This window comes from Triticum urartu, unplaced genomic scaffold, assembly GCF_056163025.1.
Source record: "Triticum urartu cultivar PI428250 unplaced genomic scaffold, HENAU_Tu73 scaffold2, whole genome shotgun sequence".
NCBI lineage: Eukaryota > Viridiplantae > Streptophyta > Magnoliopsida > Poales > Poaceae > Triticum > Triticum urartu.
The window spans coordinates 13,520,502-13,542,463 of record NW_028260368.1 but is presented as its reverse complement, the minus strand read 5'-3'; the positions used below and the strand labels follow the sequence as shown (position 1 = coordinate 13,542,463).

Here is a 21,962-nt window from a genome sequence, read left to right as displayed (position 1 = left end):
ATTCCATCTATTTTATGTCGAAGCAGAGTAAAATAACTTAACAAAATTGAATTGTAACTCCAATTTCAATTTGACCTCCTCTCTGGTCTGGAGGAGGTCAATCAAAAAAAAAAAATGACTCAATCAAAGATCCAACTGATCCCCACGCCTGTATTGCAAATACGCAGTCACGAATAATCCCGCTAAAGTAATAGGAATTAGGCCTAAGACGATTCCAAATAGAAAAACTTCAATCATTTCGATTTGTTCGAGGGGATAAAAAAAGAGGTACGATCTATCCCTAAATAGTACTCTAAATTATCCACGAATCTCAATGACCAAGAAAAGAATTCCTAATTAGTCTGGAAAAGAGTCGTAGAATGCCAGGAATCCCAAAGAAAGATTTTTCTTTTCTGAATTATAATTATTCAGTCAATTCAAATAAGGCGTATCTTGTTCAAGCCAATAAATAGAGCTGGGGTTATAGTTAAAGCAGCCAGTAGAAAACCAAAATAACTAGTTAAAGTAAGCATGAAAGAGTTAAATTCCATTTATTTTTTTTTACTACACTACATATGTTGGTAAAGCATTTACCTAAGTTATGGAAAATTCATAATTCATCAGTTATTTTAGATAATACTAAAAAACAAGATAGAGTAAGATACAGAAGTGTAAAAGAAAGTGGATTCATCAGATGATACATGAGTCCCTAATTCCGAATCAAGAGATTTGTTGTGGAATTTGTCAATTGAGTAAAGTAATAATATTAAGAACTAGATCATCTAACCCCATTGAATGAAAAAAAGAAATTCAATTTTCAGGGAAATTTTTGAATAAGAGATAAATAAACAATTGAATTTGAAAAAAAAAACTTCTTTCTATTTTGGATAATTTCTTTTTCAATAGGACCCTCTTTTTGGAGTGAACGATCGAATATTCCCCTATTCCTTCTTATTTTAACTGATTGTATTCCATATGGAATAAGAGGAGAACAAAAGCATTCCACGACCTGCCAAGGGGCTGTTAAAAAAAAAAAAAAAAGAAAGCTCTTCCTTGAATTTACTTTATTTTTATTCCTTTTTCGAACTCCAACCAAAGTAGATTCGAAGACGAGTCACTTCAATTATCCTTTTAAGTTCTATTCTATCTTCTGTCTTTCCCTATTTCATCTCGTAAAGTTCCGCGCTCGCAGTTTGGTCAAGAAAGTTAGACCTAATCCAACAAACAATACAAGGATGAATTACGAATTATGAAAGGATAGATTTCACATATACTTGTCCTTGTATTGTGTCAGTATGAGAATATCCTTCCTAAATTATTTATCCAAACCTATTGATCATTAACTTAGATTTTCCCAAGATTTTGGCTGCTATTCCGAATTACTCTATTATTCCGAAGCCAATGAAAAGTAAGTAGAACCTACAAAAATGGGGTTTTCTATTGATGCCTTGAATAACATATAGCTTACCTATAGACAAAAAAAAAATAAAAAAGTAATTATGTTTCGGAACCAGGCAAAACCAGATTGCTGTGCCATAGGAAGGATAGCTATACTAATTCGGTATACTCAAAATACACCTTTGGTACAAAATTGACAATCTCACAAGGATGAAATATCAGTAATTTTCTATTTACTGGTCGATCCCATCTTTTACGGAATCAATTCCTTTTTTGAATGTACAAAAATTTTGGGAGTTCAGCATGTCTGGAAGCACGGGAGAACGTTCTTTTGCTGATATTATTACCAGTATTCGATACTGGGTTATTCATAGCATTACTATACCTTCCCTATTCATTGCGGGTTGGTTATTTGTCAGTACGGGTTTAGCTTATGACGTGTTTGGAAGTCCTAGGCCAAACGAGTATTTCACGGAAAGCCGACAAGGAATTCCGTTAATAACCGACCGTTTTGATTCTTTAGAACAACTCGATGAATTTAGTAGATCCTTTTAGGAGGCCCTCAATGACCATAGATCGAACCTATCCTATTTTTACAGTGCGATGGCTGGCTATTCACGGACTAGCTGTACCTACTGTTTTTTTCTTGGGATCAATATCAGCAATGCAGTTCATCCAACGATAAAACAAATTCCAACTATAGAACTATGACACAATCAAACCCGAATGAACAAAATGTTGAATTGAATCGTACCAGTCTATACTGGGGTTTATTACTCATTTTTGTACTTGCTGTTTTATTTTCCAATTACTTCTTCAATTGAGAGAAAGAAAGAGACTAATAAGAATTCTCTTATCCCATTTGGAAGGATACCATCCTTATAACTACCCATGACTGTTTTTGTCTCTAGCATGACCAATTGATAAAATGTGGAGGAAAGTAGGGGAAATGGCCGATACTACTGGAAGAATTCCTCTTTGGCTGATAGGTACTGTAGCTGGTATTGCTGTGATTGGTTTAGTAGGTGTTTTCTTTTATGGTTCATATTCTGGATTGGGTTCATCTCTATAGTAATCGGAGGGACCAGATTGTAAACATGAAAAAGTAGGAGCTTAGCGGGTCCTTACCCCCCTTTATCTGATTAGAGCGGAAAGGACCCGCGGAATTTTTATTTTACTCTTATAACGCGAATTGAATCTATTCGATTCACTCTTATGAAGCAACAAGAAAAAGAGATCACTCGAGGATCCAATATCTTATTCCACGAAGGAAGTATCCTGAAAATCCTTGATTTAGTTTCGAGTAATAAACTAATAAAACCTTAATCAAAACTATTCAACTAGCCTAAAAATAAAAAAACCTTCAATGGAAGAGTTTACTTTTTTTTTGCAAAATTTCTGTAAATTTGAAGTTGAACTTAATTAAACAAGCCAAGCAATTTGCTCACAATCACAAGAAATTTTTCCCCCGCCATATTTTCTTCCCCTCTGTTTGTCCACTACCTCGGCTAAACCTAAGCAAAAGAAAAAGAGGTCCAAGAGACAGACCCGAATAAAGAAGAAATAGTAATCTTTGACGAATTAGGAAGAAAAAGGATTCTTATTTTGATACAAGAAGAATCGGCACAAGAAAAAGGCTTTTTCTTGTGCCGAATAGACGATTAAGAAGACCTGCAATCCCTCCGAAAAAGAAGAAATTTTAATTTGATTGTTCTCGCCTTTGCCTTGGATTCTCTTCTTTTGCATGGGATATAAATAAGGAATTCCAGACATCTCATAAACAAAAAGCAGTCTAAACAAAAAAAGGATTTCCAAAATAGATCATAGATAATTCTAGCAATTGCCAATAAATCGAGGCTTTTTACCAACTTGATGGTAAGAAATCCCGGGACCTAGAAATTCATTTCGTACAATTGAACCTTTTCAAACTGTTTCTTTTTGAGAACCAAAAAAACTTGTGCCAAAATAACGGATGCGAAGAAGAACAAAAGGCCTTGGACACGTAATGGATCCTGAAGCACGATTTCTGCGTCCCCCTGACCAAAACCTCCCACATTAGGATTGCTTGTTAATGGTTGATCAAGCTTGATGGATTCCCCCTCTGAAACAAGAAGTTCTGGTCCGGGAGGTATAATATCAATCACTTGGCGTCCATCTGATGCATCAACTATGGATATTTCATACCCCCCCTTTTCTTTACGTAGTATTTTTCTTACTATACCTGTTGACGTAGCATTATAGACTGTATTGTTACTCTTGCTACCATCAGGATAGATCTGTCCTCTTCCTCGGTTTCCCCCTACATATATGGGATATTTTAAGAAATGAGCATCTTTCTTCGTAGCAGGATCAGGGGAAAGAATGGGAAAGACAATTTCACTATATTTCTTACCGGGAACAGGGCCTATCACAAGAATGTTTTTTTTATCGGGACGATAACTCTGAAAAGCAAGATTTCCTATCTTTTCTTTTAACTCAGGGGAAATACGATCGGGCGGCGCTAATTCGAATCCCTCGGGCAAAATAAGAACAGCACCTACATTCAACCCTCCCTTTTTTCCATTAGCAAGAACTTGTTTCAATTGCATATCATAAGGAATTCGAAGAACTGCTTCAAATACAGTATCGGGAAGCACAGCTTGGGGAACTTCAATATCGACGGGCTTGCTAGCTAAATGGCAATTGGCACATACAATTCGTCCAGTTGCTTCTCGTGGGTTTTCATAACCCTGCTGCGCAAAAATGGGATATGCATTTGAAATAGATGTCCGAGTTATTACGTATATCATGATCGATACAGAAATCGATCGAGTTATCTGTTCCTTTACCCAAGAAAAAGTATTTCTATTTTCCATGTCCAATCGCAGATCCCAGAATTTCTACAATAAATTAGATAGGTAGCTAAGCTAATCTAGTTCCCTATACACGAATCTGTTGTCATTCTACTGCAACAGTTGTACTGCAATGATGAATACCTTAAAGTAGGTATAAATAGAAAGAATTTTGCTAAAATGGAAAAGGGCTTTCTTTCTAAAAAAAGATGCTTGCTAATTTGATTAATATTAATATCGGGAGATCAAATGAATTTATGCTTCACTAATTGAATGATAAATGACTACAAGCGAAGGAGATAGACGATTTAAACAAAAAAAGACCCAAAATTTCAAACATGTATCTAGAATTACTGGAAAACTACAAACAAAAATAGTGAAAATAAGCTCGTTAGGAGCCCATCCAAAATCGTTGTAGACCCAACGAATTACTAGTTCCCAACCACGGGTGGAGTGAAATCCAACAAAAAAATCAGTAACTAAAAGAATAAAAAAAGCTTTTATTGAGTCATTTAAATTATAGAAGAATTCCTGAACCCAAGAATTCAAAATGACAAGTTCCTCTTTACCCAGAAAAAAAGAACCACTTAGAATAGCCAAACAGATTATATTTGTCGAGAAATGCAAAATGGTATGGAGATGATCCTCATTATTTATTTTGACCCATTGTATTATTTCCTTGTGTATTCCTGTAGGAGGTTTTTGTACATGTGTCTTTAGTTTCCCTTTTATCATCTCGTCCAAGAGAGAGAAAGTTCTTCTAATTCTATGAATCTTTCTAGAATCCTTTTCTCTTGAATATCAGTTAAGAGAGTTTCGGATTGCCTGGTATTCCACCAATTCTTAATCCAAAGTTCCAGACATTTGTTAAATGAGGAAGAGACCCCCCAAGGCAAAAGTACGATAAATACAAGATATAGTAAAGAAGGCAATGCTTTCTTTTTTTTCATTTTTGATCTGTAAATGGAGTTGTTAATGAATATGCTTCATTCGCTGACTCTATTCCATTCCCTGACTCTATATGATGATATTTCTATTTCATGATATTTCTATTTCTTTGAAGCAAAAACTCTATAGGTTTGATACCCTGTATCTATTCTTCTTTTTTGTATATTAGTTATTAGTGGAATTTCAGTGCATTGGGTTCTTTCTTAGATCTAGATGGAATGAAATAGTGAAATAGAATAAAAAAAAAGCCCTTTCGGATGAAAAAGGAAGAATAGTATGCGATATATCTAACTTGGATAAAAAAAAATTAAAAGCAAATTTCTCTTATCCTCGTTTGTTCCTTCCTTTAGATAAATACTTAAAAATCCCCTTACAATAACAAATCCAATTTAGAAGGGACTTCCTCCCTGTGTTGAGAAAACTTTTCTTCTTCCAATTCTTCTTTTCTTCATTCAACTCAGTTCAAAAAAGATACCTCAAAATACTTCAATTGGTACGCGCAAGAAATAGGCCAATTCGGCAGCTTTTTGTTCAATTTCTCGTGGAGTAAAAAATTTATCATCAGTACGAGTCAAGGGAATGATCCCCTGGCCCCGGATTTCCATATAAAGAATACGACGAGGATAAAGACCCTCTTTAACCTGAATTCTAATTGATTGGATATCCCGCATAAGGAATCGAAGGAAGACGCGACGTTTTATTCCAGGGAATCCCCAACGAAAAATGCACACTATTCCCTCTTTTCTATCGAATCGGTCATAACCACTACCTACATTCCACAAAATAGTACACCACAAGTAGGAGCTAATGAATAGGCCTGCGATTCCGTAGAAAGACATCACGACCCCCTGCGGAAAAAAAAGAATTTCTTGAGATGGAAGTATAGATATAATATTCTTACCAAGATAACTGGAAATCCCAACCGATAAGAATCCTAGTGAACCTAGAAAAAGAATACAGGCCCAGAAAAAATTACCCCTTTTTCGAGAACCTTTTAGAAGTTCTACCCATATGTGTTCTGATCGCCAATTCATATTAGATATACTAAATCCAGCAGCGGTCGATTGAAATTGAGAGAATAAGCTAAATAATTTTGACTTTACTTTTTTTGATTCTGAAATCGCCTTCAGCAACTAGTACTCCTGTGAAATAATAGGTTAGATACATTGACTTTCTATTCAAAAAATATTCGTTGATTCAATTAAAATAAATAAAATAAAACTCGCTATACCTGGCTCTGCATATTCATGCATTTATGCTCGTAGCCTATATCCGCATCCATAACCGTTTTTCATTTGTGTGTAGAAAGTGTGTGTAGAAAAAGCCACATACCCTACCATATTATATTACTTACACTAAAAAATACTAGACAATCTTATTTTTTTGCACATAAAGAAATAAAGAAGTCATTGCAATTGCCGGAAATACTAAGCCTACTAAAGGCACGAAAATAGAAGGTAAGTTTAAATCCGTCATGGAATAGGTGTCTCAATTCAAATTTACTATTTCTATCTAGTCGAAAAATATCTTAAGATTCTTATGATATAATTAAGTATATCTATTATAAGGAATATTGACTATTGTATTGTATTTTTTATTTTTAGTTTGAAAAATATTCTGTAAAAAAAATGAAAGGATAATAAGAAAATTCCAAAAAAGGAGAACTAATTAAAAAGATTTTATTTTGATTTTCCCATCCTCATGGCCTTTCTATCTTTCTAATCTAATTTGAAATTGGATTCAAAAGAAAGCGGTTAGAATTTACTTCCTGCATACATACTTCTCTAGAAGCGCATACAATAATGCGTGGTAAAGGCGGAAAAATAGTATATTCAATCAAAATCAAAGGGCAAATTATCTTACCTACTATAGATCCCCTACTACCCTCTTAGACTTTAAAAGGCGATATACCACCCAAAGAAAGGGTATGAAAATGCCGGGTGGAGTTAGCTTTTCGACGAAGACCTGTCCCGTGCAGCGAAGCCCTGTTAGTAAGACCCCCCGCAATAATGGATTATAGAAGAATATTATTCCAAATACTCCTCTGGACGCATATAGTAGCATTGCGATTCCGAATCTTTTTTATTTATGAATATGAACAGAAAAAATTCATTGTATCGTTGGGTCGGAGCGGAGGTTTGGTCCAGAAAAATTAGAAACAAAACGTCTACTCTACCGCATTGAAGTCTATAGCGCTGTATTTCCACGAAAGTATAATTCTTACCATCAGGATACGATCCTTTCTTTTGAACTAAACGTCTCTACGATGGGTCCAGGTTCTATGTCCAATCCCAAATCAAGGATTTCTCGCTCTTGATCGGAGTCATAAACTAAAAAAAAACTACCTTTTTATCCTTTTTCTCAAGGTTATAGAAAACTTCCTTATCTAGTTCTAGCATTTTGAAAAAAAAAAAATGCTTCTTTTTTTACACACAGTTCGAGTCACTTGTTGACTCACGATTACGCCTGTTAAAAGTTTCAAACGTCCTCTTTTTTGAAATTGAAAGAGAGTCCTATAAAAAGGTCTAACTTCCAAACTATGTCTTTTTTCATTCATTCTCCTTTAGTTTTTTTCTCTATCTAGAAGTGGAATAGAATAACCCGGTTGAAGGGTAATGATCATACGTCTGTAATGCATTGTATGGCCCAGAATAGGTCCTATTCTTCTACCTTTTCCAGGTAGTCGATGGCTATTCACAGCTACCACCTTAACACCAAAGAAGAGTTCGACCCAATGCTTTATTTCTGTCTTAGTGAATCCCGATTCGACATTAAAAGTATATTGATTCTTTCCCAATAAACGAAGACTTTTTTCTGTAAATACTGCGTATTTGATTCCATTATCATTATCATATGATAATACTATATTTTATTATTTTATTATTTTATTTGTATTTCTTTATTGTATTATACCTTAATATATATATTCTAGATATATAGAATAGACGAATCTCAATTTGTCAAGTCTCATGATCATATCATGATCTATTTTTATTCGGCTCAATCTTTTTTTTCTAAAAAAGATTGAGCCGAGTTTAATTGCAATCAATTAGAAGAATAAAGAAGAATTACTGCATTTCATAACTGATTTTTTTCTCTTTTTATTTCGTTTCTTTTTTATTTATACCTTCTTTATCTTTAGTTTTATCTAGTTAATCAATAGTATCTACCGGCTCGAACTCGAATTTGATCGCCTTCCATACTTCACAAGCTGCGGCTAGTTCAGGACTCCATTTGCAAGCTGCTCGGATAATTTCATTACCTTCGCGAGCAAGATCGCGCCCTTCGTTACGAGCTTGTACACAGGCTTCTAAAGCCACTCGATTAGCTGCTGCACCAGGTGCATTTCCCCAAGGATGTCCTAAAGTTCCTCCACCAAATTGTAATACAGAATCGTCCCCAAAGATTTCGGTCAGAGCTGGCATATGCCAAACATGAATACCACCTGAAGCTACCGGTATAACACCTGGCATGGATACCCAGTCCTGAGTGAAAAAGATACCGCGAGCACGATCTTTTTCAATAAAATCATCGCGCAATAAATCAACAAAACCTAAAGTCATTTCGCGTTCCCCTTCTAACTTACCTACTACTGTACCGGAGTGGATATGATCTCCCCCAGACATACGCAATGCTTTAGCTAATACACGGAAATGCATACCATGATTTTTCTGTCTATCAATAACTGCATGCATTGCACGGTGAATGTGAAGAAGTAGGCCATTGTCGCGGCAATAATGAGCCAAAGTAGTATTTGCGGTGAATCCCCCAGTTAAGTAGTCATGCATTACAATAGGAACCCCTAATTCTCTTGCAAATACAGCTCTCTTAATCATTTCTTCACATGTACCCGCAGTCGCATTCAAGTAATGCCCCTTGATTTCACCGGTTTCGGCCTGTGATTTATAAATAGCTTCGGCACAAAAGACAAAACGGTCTCTCCAGCGCATAAATGGTTGTGAGTTTACGTTTTCATCATCTTTGGTAAAATCAAGTCCACCACGTAGACACTCATAACACGCTCTACCATAATTTTTTGCGGATAATCCCAATTTTGGTTTAATAGTACATCCCAATAAAGGACGACCGTACTTGTTCAACTTATCTCTTTCAACTTGGATACCATGAGGCGGGCCTTGGAAAGTTTTTGAATAAGTAGGGGGAATTCGTAGATCCTCCAAACGTAGAGCACGTAGGGCTTTGAAACCAAATACGTTACCTACAATGGAAGTAAACATGTTAGTAACGGAACCCTCTTCAAATAGGTCTAATGGATAAGCTACATAACAGATCCATTGGTTGTCTTCCCCAGCAACAGGCTCGATGTGATAGCATCGTCCTTTGTAACGATCAAGACTGGTAAGTCCATCAGTCCAAACAGTTGTCCATGTACCAGTAGAAGATTCGGCAGCTACTGCAGCCCCTGCTTCTTCGGGCGGAACCCCAGGCTGAGGACTTACTCGGAATGCTGCCAAGATATCAGTATCCTTAGTTTCATACTCTGGGGTGTAGTAAGTCAATTTATAATCTTTAACACCAGCTTGAAATCCAACACCTGCTTTAGTTTCTGTTTGTGGTGACATAAGTCCCTCCCTATAACTCTTGAATTAAGAATTCTCACAATAACAGGGTCTACTCGATGTTAATTAGGCGTAAATGAAACTTTAGCAAAAATCTCGTAAAACAAAAAGGATATTCAATTAATATAATATCAACTCATTAAAGAAAATTGAGGGCATGCTTAGGTTAATGAATATGTTTCATTCATATATAATGCGTACACCCTGTGTATGTTCTATCCTATAGGAATTCCAATATAGGAATTCGATAGGAATTGAGTTGTTGTTATGGTAAGTTAACACGGTTCGTTATTAAACCATGGATTTGATTTACCAAATCCATAATTATTGTATACTCTTTGATAGATATAGCGCAACCCAAATTAATTCCTAATCCTTATTTTACAAGTTCTTAATAGTTCTCTTTTCTTATTTTGAATGCAAATACCTAACTAAATACTAATAAAATTCTTTGTTGACAGCAATCTATGCTTCACAGTAGTATATATTTTGTATATCGAAGTCCTAGATAGGAAAGTAGAGTAGGCACAGATCCTCCACAAAAGGCAAAATGTATATGAAAAAAAAGATTGATTGAACTTTCCAATGGACTCATTCCATGAGTAAACGATTGAATGGGATTCGCTTGGGCAACGAAATCAAGTCCTGGTCCCCTTTTCTCTCTTATTGAATTAACTAATTCATTTCCTTTTTACTTTTGGATTTTTTTTGATTTGATTTGGCATTATTCAACAATAAAAAAAGAAAAATTTCGACAAATTCCTTTTTTTTAATTATGTGATAATTATGAGAACCAATCCTACTACTTCTCCTCCCGGGGTTTCCACAATTGAAGAAAAAAGTACAGGTCGTATCGATCAAATTATTGGACCCGTGCTGGATGTCACTTTTCCCCCAGGCAAGTTACCTTATATTTATAACGCTTTGGTAGTCCAGAGTAGAGACACTGCCGATAAGCAAATTAATGTGACTTGTGAGGTACAACAATTATTAGGAAATAATCGAGTTAGAGCTGTAGCTATGAGTGCTACGGACGGGTTGATGAGAGGAATGGAAGTGATTGACACGGGAGCTCCTCTCAGTGTTCCGGTCGGTGGAGCTACTCTCGGACGAATTTTCAACGTTCTTGGGGAGCCTGTTGACAATTTGGGTCCTGTAGATAGTAGTGCAACGTTCCCTATTCATAGATCTGCGCCTGCCTTTATCGAGTTAGATACGAAATTATCCATCTTTGAAACAGGTATTAAGGTCGTCGATCTTTTAGCTCCTTATCGACGTGGAGGAAAAATAGGACTATTTGGGGGGGCTGGAGTAGGTAAAACAGTACTGATCATGGAATTAATCAATAACATTGCTAAAGCTCATGGGGGCGTATCCGTATTCGGTGGAGTAGGGGAACGGACTCGTGAAGGAAATGATCTTTATATGGAAATGAAGGAATCCGGAGTAATTAATGAAAAAAATATTGAGGAATCAAAGGTAGCTCTAGTCTATGGCCAAATGAATGAACCACCGGGAGCTCGTATGAGAGTTGGTTTAACTGCCCTAACTATGGCGGAATATTTCCGAGATGTTAATAAGCAAGACGTGCTTTTATTTATCGATAATATCTTTCGTTTTGTTCAAGCAGGATCAGAGGTATCCGCTTTATTAGGGAGAATGCCCTCCGCAGTGGGTTATCAACCTACTCTTAGTACAGAAATGGGTTCTTTGCAAGAAAGAATTGCTTCTACTAAAAAGGGATCTATAACTTCGATTCAAGCAGTTTATGTACCTGCAGACGATTTGACCGACCCTGCCCCTGCCACAACATTTGCACATTTGGATGCTACTACCGTACTTTCCAGAGGATTAGCTTCCAAGGGTATTTATCCAGCAGTAGATCCTTTAGATTCAACCTCGACTATGTTACAGCCTCGGATCGTTGGCAACGAACATTATGAAACTGCGCAAAGAGTTAAGGAAACTTTACAACGTTACAAAGAACTTCAGGACATTATCGCAATTCTTGGCTTGGATGAATTATCGGAAGAGGATCGTTTAACTGTAGCAAGAGCAAGAAAAATTGAGCGTTTCTTATCACAACCGTTCTTTGTGGCAGAAGTTTTTACTGGTTCTCCAGGAAAGTATGTTGCTCTTGCGGAAACTATTAGGGGATTTCAACTAATCCTTTCCGGAGAATTAGACGGCCTACCTGAACAGGCTTTTTATTTGGTGGGTAACATCGATGAAGCTAGCACGAAAGCTATAACCTTAGAAGAGGAGAACAAATCGAAGAAATGAAATTAAATCTTTATGTACTGACTCCTAAGCGAATTATTTGGGATTGTGAAGTGAAAGAAATCATTTTATCCACTAATAGTGGCCAAATTGGCGTATTACCAAACCACGCCCCCATTAACACAGCAGTAGATATGGGTCCTTTGAGAATACGCCTCCTCAACGACCAATGGTTAACAGCGATTCTGTGGAGCGGTTTTGCGAGAATAGTTAATAATGAGATCATCATTTTAGGAAATGATGCGGAACTGGGTAGTGATATTGATCCGGAAGAAGCTCAAAAGGCACTTGAAATAGCCGAAGCTAACTTGAGTAAAGCTGAGGGTACGAAAGATTTGGTTGAAGCGAAGCTCGCTCTCAGACGAGCTAGGATACGAATCGAGGCTGTCAATTGGATTCCCCCATCCAATTGAAGACAATCCAGTGGTTTATAGTTGATACAAAGAAAAAGGGAAGAGGGGTAGAAAAAGTTATTAGATAGCGAAGCGAAGTAAGTCCAATGCTATCTAGTAATTTTTCTACCTACTTACCTACTATTGGATTTGAACCAATGACTCCCGCCGTATGAAAGCAATACTCTAACCACTGAGTTAAGTAGGCAATTTATCACCACAAAGGAAGACCCATTACTTCGATCGATTATATATTGAATCCCTTTTCTAAGCAATACCGCTCTGTTATTGGTCTGTTATATACTAAATACTAAACTAAATACTAAACAGATACAGATCAAAGGGGTATCCTCTGGCATTAGAAAATATTCATCTTGACAAGAAATTATCTATATGTTAAGATATCTCTGATAAGGGCTATAGCTCAGTTCGGTAGAGCAACTCGTTTACACGTGCGCCAATGCTTTTCAAAGGAGCTTATTATGCAATGAACATAATCGATCTTATTGCAAAATCAATGTCTTACTTCATAGATTCGAGAGAATAGGAGAACAGTAGCCTGACAAACAGTCGGTTCAGTCCGATTCAGGTGCCAATTCAGGTGCCTAATCAAATAGAACCCTTATGGATTTGCTAGTTGATAAGGTAAATATCCAGCCCACTAAATGCTAGGCGTAATGAGGATAAGGGCCTCCAAAAAACTTCTTTTCGTTCTATGAACTTTAAGGTGTATGAAGTCTCATAGTTAACTCTTGCAGTGGAACGATAGAGACTCCATTTCACTTAGGTTGATTTAATTTAGACCGGAGGCAGACCTAAGTCAAGGTAATCCTCCTTTGAAACACTTTGGTATTGCTCCTAGATAGATCATAATACAAAAAATCAATCAGAGCACAGGGAGCCATCTCATTATCTTTCCGTAAAGAAAAACTATGGTGGACTAACTGATCTTTAAATCAGTTTATGAAAGAGCCCAATGCAAAAAAATGCATGTTGGGTCTTTGAAACAGTTCAAATCATTTCGATAATAATCCGTTTGATCTGTTTTACCGAGAAGGTCTACGGTTCGAATCCGTATAGCCCTAATATGCCCTTTTTTAGATTTTAGGATCTCTATCCTATGTTTTCTTTAGTTTAGTATAGTTTTCATTTTCTCATTAGTATTTGTTTATAGACTGGATAGGCGCCTGCGACATAGAATAGAGATAAAAGCATTACCAAAGGCTCATTCATCGAAAATCAAAATCATACAGACAGGAAAAGAAAAACGAATTTCTATCAAATCAATAGAAGAAAGGATCCTTTCCCTGATTTGAATCCCGTCCTCCTTCAAATAGGATATCTCTAGACTTCCCTATAATAACTGCAATGATTTTATCCATTTTGCGAATTCCTACTTTGTTTTAAGTATATTTATTACTTTGTTTATAGATACATTATGTAAATTGATCAACTTTAAATAGAAAAAATAAAGTAAAGAGTAAATAAGAAAACAGAATATTCTGTCTCATAGTTCTGAAATAGAGTTCTTTATTTTTATTTTATAGTATTACTTCTCATTAATTATACTGCATAGATTAGTCCTACTATCTTAATTAGGTTCTAATTTAGTAGTATTCTCATTTTTATTTAATAGTCTCTTATTATTTTATTATTAAATATTAAATAAAGGATAGAGCTATTCTTTTTTCTAGAGATTCTAGAGAAAGCGAGACAAAGTGAAACGAGAAAGTTTTCTTTATATAAGAATTAGATCTACATACACCATATCTAAATAGAATGGAAATCCAAAAGAAAGGGAGTTGGGATTCCATTGGATGAATCTTTAAAGAAGATGCAGCACAGAGGAAACAAAGGCTAAACTTAAACTAAGCGCTTTTGTTTGAACAAAAAAGATTCTTGTTTCACCGAGGAAAAGAGAGAAGTTCTGGATAAATTGACAATGCTGAATTGAATTGACTAATTTAAGTTCCGCCTATTCCACATTAATGGGAGTACATTATGTTTCTGCTTCACGAATATGATATTTTTTGGACATTTCTAATAATAGCAAGCCTTATTCCTATTTTGGCATTTTCGATTTCAGGACTTTTAGCCCCGGTTAGTGAAGGACCAGAGAAGCTTTCTAGTTATGAATCGGGTATAGAACCCATGGGAGGGGCTTGGGTACAATTCCGAATACGCTATTATATGTTTGCGCTCGTTTTTGTTGTTTTTGATGTGGAAACCGTCTTTCTATACCCTTGGGCAATGAGTTTCGACGTATTGGGTGTATCCGTTTTTATCGAAGCTTTGATTTTCGTGCTTATCTTAGTTGTTGGTTTAGTTTATGCATGGCGAAAAGGAGCCTTGGAATGGTCTTAACTGAATATTTAGACAAAAAAAAAGAAGGAAAAGATTCTATTGAGACAGTTATGAATTTGATTGAGTTTCCCTTACTTGACCAAACAAGTTCCAATTCTGTTATTTCAACTACACCAAATGATCTTTCGAATTGGTCAAGACTCTCCAGTTTATGGCCCCTTCTATACGGTACCAGTTGTTGTTTCATTGAATTTGCTTCATTAATAGGCTCACGATTCGACTTTGATCGTTATGGATTGGTACCAAGATCAAGTCCTAGGCAAGCAGACCTAATTTTAACAGCCGGTACGGTAACAATGAAAATGGCTCCCTCTTTAGTGAGATTATACGAGCAAATGCCTGAACCAAAATACGTCATTGCTATGGGAGCCTGTACTATTACAGGGGGAATGTTCAGTACGGATTCCTATAGTACTGTTCGGGGAGTTGATAAGTTAATTCCTGTGGATGTCTACTTGCCGGGCTGCCCACCTAAACCGGAGGCAGTTATAGATGCCCTAACAAAACTTCGTAAGAAGATATCGCGAGAAATAGTTGAGGATCAAACTCTATCTCAAAATAAAAATAGATGTTTTACTACCAGTCACAAGCTTTATGTTAGGCGCAGTACTCATACAGGAACTTATGAGCAAGAATTGCTCTATCAATCACCATCTACATTAGATATATCTTCTGAAACTTTTTTCAAATCCAAAAGTTCAGTACCTTCCTACAAATTAGTGAATTAGGAGAGGGGCTCTTTTGTGTAGAAAAATAAAAAGCAGGGCAATCTTTCAAACTTGCATCCGAAATGTGAAATATTTATACAAAGAGGGAGAGATGAAGACAATGCAGCAGGGTTGGTTATCTAATTGGCTAGTCAAACATGAGGTGGTTCATAGATCTTTGGGCTTTGATCACCGAGGAATAGAGACTTTACAAATAAAAGCAGGGGATTGGGATTCCATTGCTGTCATTTTATATGTATATGGTTACAATTATTTACGCTCCCAATGTGCTTATGATGTAGCACCCGGTGGATCTTTAGCTAGCGTGTATCATCTTACGAGAATACAATATGGTATAGATAATCCAGAAGAAGTCTGCATAAAAGTCTTTGCCCAAAAGGATAATCCTAGAATTCCGTCTGTCTTCTGGATTTGGAGAAGTGCCGATTTTCAAGAACGCGAATCTTATGATATGGTGGGAATCTCTTATGATAATCATCCGCGCCTTAAACGTATCCTAATGCCTGAAAGTTGGATAGGCTGGCCCTTACGTAAGGATTATATAACCCCCAATTTTTATGAAATACAAGATGCTCATTGAATGATAAGAAATTCATGCTCACTTATACAACACAACTCCAGATTTTATTCAAGTCAAGGAATATTTTTAGGTTCTTTTCCTAGATGAAACGGAATACCTATTTATAATTAATTCCTAATTATACAAAAGCATTCCAGATAGACTGAGCAAAAAAAGGGTTTCATTTGGATTCCCCTATTTTGAAAATCGCATATTAATTTCCTTCATATGAACAGAAAAATAGGATGACTCAAAGAAGTTCTCTACCAGGAACTTTGTACCGCGCACATTACTTAGCACAACTAGGAAAATAAGATAAGATAAAGATAAGCAAGACTAAAAAAATATTCGTCGGAATAGCGGAATACAAAATTAAGAAACGCAAAAAAATAAAGGGGAATCTCACCCCCTTCTTTATCATAAAGAAAAGATATATTTTAAAACTTCTTTAAAAAGAAAAAGAAGTGCCTCTATATTTATATTATAGATTTATCCACTTAGATGAATAAATATTATTAATGAATATGTATCACAATCCATCTCGAGGTATTTGGATCAATACCTATTCGGTGGATCTTTTTTTTTTTTTTCTCTGCCAGGAACCAGATTTGAACTGGTGACACGAGGATTTTCAGTCCTCTGCTCTACCAACTGAGCTATCCTGACCTTTTCTTGTGCATCATCCTAGTAGAGTATTTGTATCTATGTCAATTAAAAGGACTAAAAATTAATTAAAGTATTTCAAATTTTAAATTTGAAAATGGGGGGGGTAGTCCTATGCATTGTGCATGGTTTACTTAAATAAAACTTAAAAATAGAGTGAATAACCAAGATTTCTTGCCGATACTCTAATAAAAAAGAAATCTATTCAATGAATAGGATAAGATCCATTGAGTTCTCTTCGCATTCCTTTGTGAAAGAGTAGAATGAGAAAGCTAATGAATCTTAAACCCATTGCATTGATAAAAAGAAAAAAAAGTGCATTGATAAAAAGAAAAAAAAAAAGAGGATAAATAATAATAATATAGTATAGTTAGGGAATAAAAGAGGATTTGGGGATAGAGGGACTTGAACCCTCACAACTTATAAAGTCGACGGATTTTCCTTTTACTAGAAATTTCATTGTTGTCAGTATTGACATGTAGAATGGGACTCTCTCTTTGTCCTCGTCCGATTAATCCACTTTTTTAAAGATCTCGAAAACTTTGAATTTTAATTGAAGAATTTGATTATTCAATATTCGATTGGAGTGGATTCACAATAATGAAAAAAAAAAATTATGATATGAGTTTTTTATTTCATAATCATTATCATTTCTAATTTCATTTTTAAAAAAGATAAAGAACCTATATTATAATTAGAATATAATATGAGTTCTGTGATTAATCGTTTGCTATGTCAGTATCTATACGTGTTTATTAAATGTATAAGGTATAAAACCCCTCTTTCTCTAATTTAGAACTAGAAGGAATTCCACTAACAACACAACGTAATTAACTCGATTCGTTAGAACAGCTTCCATTGAGTCTCTGCACCTATCCTTTTCCTTTGTATTCTAGTTCGAGAACCCCTTGTTTTCTCAAAACACGGATTTGGCTCAGGATTGCCCTTTTTTAATTCCAGGGTTTCTCTGAATTTGGAAGTTACCACTTAGCAGGTTTCCATACCAAGGCTCAATACAATCAAGTCCGTAGCGTCTACCGATTTCGCCATATCCCCATTTCCCTCTTCTTTGAGACCAGGATTCCTTGTGTAATTTCATCCATCTCTTAGTTTTTTTTTTGAATCATTGAGTTCATCACTCAACGTAGTCTAGCAGTTCAGTTCGACTCTATTTGAGAGACCTCGCTTGCTTATTGCAATTCAGAATTGAATTGATTCTATCCTTGATGTATTTGCAATTCAATCCGAATCAATATATCCAAAAGTTTTTATCTCCCCCACCTCCCGTCTTACTTTTTTATAGTATTCAAAATTATACTATAACGCTTGATATTTATTCTTTTTTTCTAATCAGAATTAGCAATTTTATTTACTCTGACTCTATGTTCCCCTTAGTGAAATATTAATCCTCAAATTATTAACAAATAATAAAGTCTATAATGATCGAATGAAAATACCAATAAATTCTATAATTTTATTTTTTAATATCCTATAGTTAAGCATATCAAGCTAACTTTATCTTTAAGAAGTTTTAGTATTTTTTTATTTTTATAAGTATAACTTCAAATTTAGAACTAGTTAATAGCTAAGATTAATAACTAATATCTGAGATTTTACGGATTTCCTATACTATACCTATTTCTATTTGTTACACTATTTCCGTTATGTAAGCCCACTTAGCTCAGAGGTTAGAGCATCGCATTTGTAATGCGAGGGTCATCGGTTCAAATCCGATAGTCGGCTTTTTTTTCTCTATCGATGTTCTACGAACAAGAATCTCTTTTTTTCCGAATTAAATGGAGAATCCAGGATCTTTTATGTTTTTTACCTTACAATTTTGCTAGATACAAAACAATAAAATAAATAATATATATACAAAAAAAAAAAGATTTTGATGAAATTCCATTTTTTGGGGTACTTTAGTTGATTTTACTCTGTTTATCCTGTAGTTTAATTCAGTTTTAATTTCGATGTATTCTGTAATGTAAATACAATGAAATTAATTGTGTAAAATGAAATTTCAATAAAATAAAAAAAGGAGTCTTCATGTCCCGTTATCGAGGACCTCGTTTAAAAAAAATACGCCGTCTGGGAGCTTTACCAGGACTCACTAGAAAAACACCTAAATCCGGAAGTAATCTTAAAAAAAAATTCAATTCTGGGAAAAAGGAGCAATATCGTATTCGTCTTCAAGAAAAACAGAAATTGCGTTTTCATTATGGTCTGACAGAACGACAATTACTTAGATATGTACATATCGCTGGAAAAGCAAAAAGGTCAACAGGCCAGGTTTTACTACAATTACTTGAAATGCGTTTGGATAATATCCTTTTTCGATTGGGTATGGCTTCAACCATTCCTGGGGCCCGCCAATTAGTCAACCATAGACATATTTTAGTTAATGGTCGTATAGTCAATATACCAAGTTTTCGTTGCAAACCCCGAGATATTATTACTACGAAAGATAACCAAAGATCAAAAGGTCTGGTTCAAAATTATATTGCTTCATCGGACCCGGGGAAATTGCCAAAGCATTTGGCGATTGACACGTTGGAATATAAAGGACTAGTAAATAAAATCCTAGATAGGAAGTGGGTCGGTCTCAAAATAAATGAGTTGTTAGTTGTAGAATATTACTCTCGTCAGACTTGAACTTAACGAAAAAAGGAAAGGTTCATAGAATTTTCTTCCCCTTCCCCTTTCCCCGAACTAAATCGCCCTAAGACCATTACCATTAATTTGTATTTTCCCATCAACTAGCTAAAATTGATTAACCCTAGGATTAGGATCCTTTTTTCTTTTTTCCTCTATGTGTATTTTACATACCACAGTAATTTGCTATAGAGAATTTCTAATTTCTATTAAATCAAAATAAGATAATATAAGATATTATATTATTGCTGGAAAAAATTGTTATTTGATTTGATACATTGTGATCCTTAACGTTGATGAATTAAGAAAAACGGAAAGAGAGGGATTCGAACCCTCGGTAAACAAAAGTCTACATAGCAGTTCCAATGCTACGCCTTGAACCGCTCGGCCATCTCTCCTACATAACTTATTATGGAAAATAAACTGAGTGAATAGCGAGTTTTCTTATTCCTGCAGTACAGGTACAACCGCAACCACTCGGGGGTTCCATAGTTCTATTGGAAAAATTCCTTTTGATCTAAGTGGAAGGATACAGGATTTTTTACTAGAAATTGCGCTCGCTATAAAATAAAAGTTTTAATTTGGGTTTTCCCGCAACTAAAGAAAAAGAAAATGGAAGAATTCTTCTTATTGCATAATAAAATAAAGAAACCTTAGAATTCCGTTTGCATAAGATACGCTACACCATACTATCGAAATCAAAAATAGGGTATGAGACAATTAATAACTTTGAAAACACGAAATAGTTGATAACATAAGTTGTTGTTCAGAAATAGGAAAGTGGAATGAAATCCAGTCTTAGTCAAATATTTCATATCTCTTCGTGTCCAAGCAGAAGGAAAAGGATACAATTTGAGCTGAGCGGAAAATCCATATCTCTCTTATCCATTTAAAGCATATGGATTTAGAGTAGAGCATATGGATCAATCTATTTATAATTATAAGAATCGAATGTGTTTGTTTTTATGTTATTTGTGAAGGAATGAAAACAATTCTATATAGAATGGGTTGGGAATTATGCCTAGATCCCGTGGAAATGGAAATTTCATTGATAAGACCTCCTCAATTGTAGCCAATATTTTATTGCGAATAATTCCGACAACCTCAGGAGAAAAAAAGGCATTTACTTATTATAGAGATGGTGCGATTTGACTCTTTTTTTTGCTTTTTTTTAGCCCTACCTATACCTCAGTCTTACGAAAAAGAGAGGGGGGTTGGCATAGAGAGAACCAAATTTGTAAAGCAAACAAACCCACGCTTCGGGAAGGTGAGGCGAACTAACAATTCCTTCCGTCGTGTATCCTCGATTGATGCGGCTTCAGATACTTCAATTGTAGATTTGAGTATTGAGCGAAAGGTTACACCTACAGGATATGGTATGGTATGGATTACAGGCCAATCCTACTCTATTAGTATCCGTAGGCAGCATAGGGGAGAAAAGCACTACACCTAGAAATAGGAATCAACAAGAGAAAAACTTTGTTAGAAATTACCCCTTTCCTGATCGGTATCAGGGCTGGGAAGAATGGTTGGGATAACAAACAACCATCAGGTTTGTACTTTGGATACCCCTATAACCATCAAAGATCGTTGAAGTAGCTAATTCCTCTAAATAGGAGGCGTTGAGAACAAAGAAATTATTGGAGCTATCGTTTTCCTCTAGCATTAATAGAATTCATTGGTGTTAAGAAAAACCTCTTGTGGGAAGGTTGGCTAGAGATTTCTTGGAAAAATACCAGCCCCTTTCGGTTCATAATGAGACGGGACTAATTCTATTTTGATTCTATAGATTATTTCGCTTAGTACTATTATGTACAGAAGGGAGGAGCCGTATGAGATGAAAACCTCATGTACGGTTTTGGAACGGAGATTTTTTGAATAGAATGAACGACCGTAACGGATGTTGGCTCAATCCGAAGGAAATTATGCGGAAGCTTTGCAAAATTATTATGAAGCTACGCGACTAGAAATCGATCCCTATGATCGAAGTTATATACTCTATAACATAGGCCTTATACACACAAGCAATGGAGAGCATACAAAGGCTTTGGAATATTATTTCCGGGCACTAGAACGAAACCCCTTCTTACCGCAAGCTTTTAATAATATGGCCGTGATCTGTCATTACGTGCGACTATCTCCACTATAGAAAGAAAAAAAAAAAAGAGAGGATCAAATTTTCTAGTAAATACTAGAAAAAAAGGGCTTTCTACATAGGGATCGTAAAAACAACGATTTTTCCCTATCAGCTGTAGGAAGGAAGGACACTTCACGAGAATCAAAAAACGAAGAAAGTATGGCCTATACTACTACTCTATGGATAAAGTTTCTCAAATTGATAGAGAAAGCACCGTAAAGATCAATTAGTGAGCGACTGGGTCGATACAACTAAAAAAACTGCTTACTTATCCCATGATATGGGGCAAAATTTAGGAATCCGCTTATGTAATAGAGCCGATCCACTAAGGGATTAAGCAGCGGTGTAGTATCAGATCCCAAAGATAGTAAGTTCTTTTTTCTTTCTTATGGAAAAAAGTCTTTTTCAAGGATTCTATAGAGATTTCATATATGAAACCGGGATAGTTACC

The 21,962-nt window shown here is 35.5% G+C and overlaps 3 non-coding genes across 3 annotated transcripts; 1 reads left to right on the top strand and 2 right to left on the bottom strand.

The window, feature by feature from the left end:
* Positions 1 to 16,652: 16,652 nt before the first annotated feature.
* On the bottom strand, positions 16,653 to 16,725 carry TRNAF-GAA (transfer RNA phenylalanine (anticodon GAA)). Its single transcript has one exon. It is a non-coding gene; the product is annotated as a tRNA-Phe (tRNA).
* A 1,667-nt stretch (positions 16,726 to 18,392) lies between these two features.
* On the top strand, positions 18,393 to 18,465 carry TRNAT-UGU (transfer RNA threonine (anticodon UGU)). The gene has a single exon. It is a non-coding gene; the product is annotated as a tRNA-Thr (tRNA).
* A 1,220-nt stretch (positions 18,466 to 19,685) lies between these two features.
* TRNAS-GGA (transfer RNA serine (anticodon GGA)) lies at positions 19,686 to 19,772 on the bottom strand. Its single transcript has one exon. It is a non-coding gene; the product is annotated as a tRNA-Ser (tRNA).
* Positions 19,773 to 21,962: the final 2,190 nt, after the last annotated feature.